This window comes from Eurypyga helias, unplaced genomic scaffold, assembly GCF_000690775.1.
Source record: "Eurypyga helias isolate BGI_N326 unplaced genomic scaffold, ASM69077v1 scaffold17047, whole genome shotgun sequence".
Classification (NCBI taxonomy): Eukaryota; Metazoa; Chordata; class Aves; order Eurypygiformes; family Eurypygidae; genus Eurypyga; species Eurypyga helias.
In genome coordinates this window covers 11,232-18,046 of record NW_010262461.1, presented here as the reverse complement: position 1 = coordinate 18,046, position 6,815 = coordinate 11,232, and the positions used below count along the sequence as shown (strand labels likewise).

The window sequence follows — 6,815 nt, the reverse complement described above, 5'->3', positions numbered from 1 at the left end:
TTAGCCTTTCCCTCCCCTCTTCCCCCTTCCCTGCTGCATTAGCTGCCCACCTTTCCCTGAGAGAAGCCCTCGGAAATAACAGCAGCAGCTCAGAGTGCGGTTTTTGGGGTGGCATTTCTTGGAGCCCTGCCCAAAATGGAGCGGTGGGGGGGAGGAGATGCCTGAATCCAGCCGCTCGCATCCCGGAGCGCAGGGAGCATCGCCCGGTCGGGCTGACAGCCCGACTGCTCTGCAAGACATCAGCTCTGGGGAGCGGCATCCGCGGGCTTTACGCACTAGTTAGCAGGCTGCGAGCTGGCCCCGCTGCTTTCAGCTCGCTCTCTCGCTTCATCTCCTCTCCGCTCGGCGTGTGCGTGTGTGCATGTGTGCGTGTGTAAGGGGAGGACTTTATTTCCATTGGCTCAGCCTTCGCTGCCCACCCACATCTCTTCCACATCACCTTGGTGTCTCCCTAAATAAAACCAGCCCTTCTTATCGCACCGAGGAAATCAAGAGCGAGAGTTTGAATGGATTTTATATAAATATTTACCCCTACGAAGCTACTGCTCAGCTTGTGGGATAAACTCACAGTAGCTGGCCTGAGGCTCCCCTTCTCTATCCCACCCCTAAAAGGGTTTCTTTACTTTCAAGAGGGGAGGGGAGAGTTCCAGCGACAGACTGACCCAAAAAGCAGTGCCAGGATTTAACTACCTATCCCTGATGGATCTGAAGGACAGCACCAGCGAGAGCAGCATGGGCAGCTTGCAGCCTTCCAGCATCCAGATATTTGCCAACACCTCCACGCTCCACGGGATCCGTCACGTCTTTGTCTACGGGCCAGTGACCATCCGTCGCCTGCTCTGGACCTTGGCCTTTGTGGGCTCGCTGGGTCTCCTCCTGGTTGAGAGTTCAGACCGGGTGGCTTTCTACTTCTCCTACCAGCACGTGACCAAAGTGGATGAGGTCGTGGCAAACAGCCTGGTTTTCCCTGCTGTCACCATCTGTAACCTCAACGAGTTTCGCTTTTCCCGGCTCACCACTAACGACCTGTACCATGCTGGGGAGCTCCTGGCTCTGCTTGACGTCAACCTGCAGATCCCCAACCCTCACCTGGCTGACCCGGCCGTCTTAGCCATCCTCCAAGAAAAGGCCAACTTTAAGCAGTATAAACCAAAAGTTTTCAACATGCAAGAGTTCCTAGCGCGGGTTGGCCACGACCTGAAGGATATGATGCTGTACTGCAAATTCAAAGGCCAAGAGTGCAACCATGAGGACTTCAAGACTGTGAGTATGAGCAGACACTCTGCTTTTCTGTTCTCTGGATGTGCGGACGGTGGTGGTGGTGTTGCAAGACCAGGAAAACATTGGAGGTCACTGGCCAACCGGTGTGGGCATGATATGGGGAGTGAATGTTGTCTGCTAGGCTCTGGCATGGCAGAGGAGGAGGAGGCAGCCTGTTGAGTTGAAGTTTGTTTGCTGGAGTGCTAATGGGGGGTTGTGTGGGGCCAGCCCTGCAAGGGGCTTGCAGCAGGCCCAGCCACCATCCTGCATAAGGCCCACGGCTCCCAGGCGTCTGCTGGTGTCAGACCAGGGCATCAGATGAGCACTGAGTGTCAGAGGGGGCTCGGGGGTCTCTTGCTATGGCCAGCTGAAGAAAGTGAAGAGGGCTGGACAGAGCCAGCAAGGGAGGCATGGTCTGGGTGATGCTCATTAGCTAGTTGTATTTCCCCAGGTGTTTGTAGCCTTGCTGAGCTCTTGGAAGGGAAAATTTTGCTGCTTGCTCCTAGTGGTCTTGGCTCATAAATCCTAGTTTGCTGCACAGTGTAGGCAGCAGCTGGGTCCCTTCCTGCTGCTGTGTTAGAGAATAGGGGGGGGAAAGGAAGAAGGAATCAGGCTCTGCTCTGAGCCCAGACTGCTCTTAAGCTGGCGGGGAGGTGGAGCGAGCTGGGCAGCCTGAGGATCCTGAAGGAAGCAGACGCTGCTCATTTTACAGCTTCTGGATGACACCATGATGGCAGTGCAGGCTGGCCCGGGTAGTTTGGCTGGCAAAAAGTAGCAGCTTAAAATGAAAACAAAAAGTAGGTTGCCTGGAAGAAGTGATATCCTTCCTCAGTGTGTGGCTGGGGCAGGTGAGGGGGCTGGGCTGGGCATGGGGCTGCAGAGGGGTCTGCGCCCCCCAGGCTGGTGGTTGGAGTCCTGTCCTGGCAGAGATGTGTGTGTGTGGGCTGGGGACTGGGCTGAGTCGTACCTTGCTCTCAGGCCATGCTGACCAGTCCTGCCACACCAACCGAGATGGGCTGGGGGCTTGGTAATCCTGGAGTCAAGTCAGTAAGGCTACAGCTTTCAGCCGGTTGTTTCTCTGGGAGTGATGCTGCTTGTTCTGCTCACTAGTCACTGTCCTGCAGATAGGCAGGTGCCACATTAGGTTTTGTGATGGTCTCATTTGTCAGCAGGATTTTTGTCTGGTTTTAGGAGAAGGGAATATTTAATGTCTCTGCTGCTTTTGGGTTTCCCAGCAAACGAGTCCAACTGACTCATGCTACAAAGTCATTGCCATCACCTGGACTGTGCTCTCTTTAAATGTCTGAGCAGGAATATATAATTTTATGCCTCATTTATTGCCTGTGCATAACCCTGATGCTTTGACCATTTCTAACTAGATATCCTGGCAAACTGCTCCTTCACTGCTGCTCCTTGGGCAAAGGCTGGGCCATGAGGATCGTAGGAAAGTATTGCGAAAGTCACTAAGAGAAGAGCTTGTTAAGGAAAAGCCATGTGCAACCAAATCTGGATCATGGGATAGAAAGGAGAAACAGATGCAAAAGTCCAGGGGACAGAAGAGTTGGGGAGTGAGGACAGATCCCAACAGGATGGGCAGACGTCCCTTAACCATTGCGAGGCTGTGGGGAGAGGGAGGTATTCTGCCCGTGGGCTTTCCAATAATGCAGTAAACACCAGCCAAAAGCAAAAGCCTCAAAGCCAGCAAGCAAACAGCACATTCAAAGCACCTGCAGGACTTTAAAAAGCATGCCTTTTCTCAGATAAGATGTGAGCTTTTGGCAGCCTCCCTGGGACACGGTGGGGTGTCATCTCCCTGGCCATTTAGTATTTTGAGGTAACTGCTTCTGAAACAATAATTTTTAATTTTTTTTTTCCCCCATGGAGAATACTGTAGAAAGGCTAAATACAGAAAGGCTAAATATTCCCTGTCTACCAAATAAACTCTTGCTCTGCTAAACCTGCTTAGGGCCAGCTAAAAACAATAGGATATTACAGACTGACAGTGCTTGTCCTTGTCAAAGTTCTGTAGAGATGCAGAAGCAGGGCAGTGTTCAGCCCGTTCTGCAAAGCAGCTCCCAGATGATCCAGAAGACAACATCTTCCAAGCCTTGTCTGCTGTGCCTTTCTAGGAGAGTCAGGTCTTTCCGTCTCACTGACTCCTGGTAATCAGGTTATGGACTCCTGGTAATCCCATGATCCAGAAGACAACATCTTCCAAGCCTTGTCTGCTGTGCCTTTCTAGGAGAGTCAGGTCTTTCCGTCTCACTAACTCCAGGTAATCCCTCAGGTTATGGAAATCCAGGGAGCAGCACTCCAAAGGGAGACAACAACAACCCTGTTTTCCTTCCAGACTTTACCCCTCAGAGATAAAAGGCAGCAAAAAGTGCCTGCTTGACAGCTGAGTAGGTCTTTCCACAGGGAGCATGCTGTAAAGGCCTTTGAACTGCCTCCGGGCTGAATCAGAACCTCATGTCCTGCATGAATCTTGTATTTAATCACCAACGACCTGTTGCAACTGCATATCGACTCTGTGACAGCCCATCCATTCTGCTGCATTGCTTGTTGGGAAAGAGGAGAAGCATCATCACTGAAGCCTGATTTCTTTCCTGTCAGGAAACAGAGGGTGTAAATCCCAGAGCAGTTCTGTAATACGTCATCATGGTGAAGAACTCCAGCTCTTTTTCTATACCTGCCCAAATTCATGCATCTGGGAGCTGAAGAGGCAGGAGTCTTGCAGCAGGCGGCTGCATCAGAGCAGTTAACTCTGCAGTAAGATGCTGCTAAAGAAGCTAGTGTGGTATTGCCAGCTGGTAAGCCGTACCATTTGATGCATACGTGTGTGGTGTGTGCAGTGTGTCCCCTGAATAAGGCACAGCCAGCTTTTGCCACATGGGAAAGCAGCAGCTGGAATGGCAGTGTCCTGGCACTTTGAAAACGTGACTTTGTCCTCTGTCCTCCGTCCTCCTCCACTTCCCTTTATCAGTTCTCTGTCGCTGCCTTATTAACAGCATCTGAGCTGTGCTCTCCTTGCCCTTTCTGTTCCTTCTCCCCAGGATAATGTGTAATGCCTCTCAGGCAATGTTTCCCTGTATTATGGTCTGCTCAGAGGAGTGAGTCCACTAAGCTTTTCTGCAGACACATGCAAAGGGAACAGCAAGGTCTTAGAATATGTGCCGATTCCTGAGCTAGCATTGCAATGCACGGAGCAGCAGATAAGATAATGCAGACCTCTGCTGTAGGCAAAGCAATGAAGAATAGAAAATTGGCAGAACACGCTTTGGCAAACCCATTCCCTTAAGAGTATGTGAAGAAGGGAAGCCTGGTAACAGCAGCAGCCGAGGAAATACCCTCCTTTTTTTTGTGCATTGCTCCTCCCAGGAGGTCTCAGTTGAAAATGACCTCGCAGATGGCATTTTTCTGGAGGAGCTGTGCTCATGCTGCTCAACATGACATTAAGGTCTTCCCATCCTACTGCTGCTGAGTGTGGTAAAGCTGTGCCTCATCAGCCCTAGACACACTGCTGTGATTTTCTGGGTATCTCAGTGGGTGTCCTGGAGCAAAGCCTCTTTCCTGGGCCTGCTGGGGTGGCTCATATCGTTTGCTGTCCCAGCATGGGATGAACTGAGCAATGGCAGGGGAGCCTTGCAGGAGATTTTTGTGCAAGGCACAGCAAATGCATATGACGACAGGGGAGAAAAGTCTGTGAAAACCCTTTCAGCCCATGGGGCAAAGGCAGAATGACTGATGGGGTGACCGGGGGGTAGATACCAAGAATATGAGCAGCAGGGACAGTGGGGTCAGTCCACCTTGCTGAGAAAATTAACCCCAGCAGCCAATCCCTGCCAGACACAGTCAGAGGATGGCAGTGGGTGTGCGTTCTGGGGTGTAAGCATGTTTTTCTGTTGGGTCATTTGCTAAATGGGAAGTGTAGCATGTTCTTCCTTGCACATCCAATTCATTTCACAGGTTACACAATAACTTGGATTGTGCCTGCTCTGCCGTCGTTGCTGGATGTCTATTTATTTTCAGTGGCCATGACAATAGAAGGATATAACTCATTTATTTTCAATACATATTCTTACAGACAGACAGCTTCCATATAATGGAGACTATCTCATGTGACTATTTCTATTTTGAGACACAAATTTCTGTCAATCTATCTGTTTTTCTGCATGCATATTTTTTCTCCCATTATTTCTAGTGTGCCCACGAGGCCACTATTCAATAAACAGCTTTTGCTTTTTAGACTGATTAGTCCATTCTCATCTCTTCTTATACAACTTCCATTTTCCTCAAGAAAAAAAATCACAATAGTGTCTGCCTGATTCAGAAAAACTTTACTTCTTTCTATTTAACATTTTTTCAGGAAAATCATTACTTCTTCCAAAGTTTACCCCAGAATCTCAGATGCCATAATGAGGTCTGCAATACCTTTTACATAAACAAATAGTTCTTGCAGAAGGAGACCAAATCTTTGTGCAGCCTTCCCAGTCTGCATTATAACATCTTGAGTTTGCATGTGCAGTTGAGTTTTGGTGCATGGGCACAGGAGGCACTGCAGGGTTATCATGTTGTTGTCGCTGACTCAGTTGTGTCTAAAATGAGGTGGATTGCTCCTGGGTCATGTATCTGGCTGACATGCAAACCATGCCCTTGAGAAATGGAGACCATCATCCTATCCAATGTTTGCCTGGAGTAAGTTTCTCTCTCCCTTAAGAATTTAGCTGTGAAATGAATGGGGTAGTGCTTCCCATGTAGAAGATAGGTTTGTGTTTCTTTTATTTATCACAAAATGGTAGGATGATGCTGTAAAATTCACCAGAATGTTTCATGGGAGGATGCCAGATGTGATGAACCTCTGTTCATGAACAAAGCTTCCTGTGTCTTGAATTGTCACTGGAGTTGCAATCTAATGAAGAGAAGGCTGTAGAACCTCAGTGGGGTCTTTTAATGACAAATCCAATTTAAAATAATTTAAGTATTCACACTGTTTTGAACTTGGTGATCTTAAGGGTCTTTTCCTACCTAAATGATTTTATGAATGAAACAACTCCCATAGGACAGAAAGTTCACAAGTGTGCCTGTAGGTCTTTTACCTGGAACATGGGTGATCCATGTTTGTCATTGGTCTGATGCAAAACCTTAGCAGCACAGTGATAAACTTTTCTTTAACTTTCTTTTAGAAGGTCTGTGTTTTGTTCTAGTTTGAGCCATTTCTTGACTAGGCAATCTGCCCTCCCTCACTAGGGGTTTGGGATGGAAAATCATCTAAAGATTTGAGGTATCTCAGAAATGAGCACAGCCAAAGTATCAGAGACAGCTGTAGATCAGAGGTTTGTGAGTGCAGAGGGAGACGGGGTACGGGACAGGGCCTGGAGGAGGAAAGACAAAGCACTTCTGTGCATAAGAGCCAGCTGTGGGCTCAGCCTTCCCTTGCCCGTGGCCTCGGCTTATGCCATGCACCTGGCCTCTTTGAGGGAGAGCAAGAACCCTTCTTGACTTCTAAGTGATTCCCATTCATCACAGTTATTCATCAGGAGGCCAAGTGAGAGCTC

The 6,815-nt window shown here is 49.0% G+C and overlaps 1 pseudogene; it reads left to right on the top strand.

Moving 5' to 3' along the window:
- The first annotated feature begins 542 nt into the window (after window positions 1-542).
- Window positions 543-1,263, top strand: LOC104512676 (annotated as a pseudogene).
- The last annotated feature ends 5,552 nt before the right edge of the window (window positions 1,264-6,815 follow it).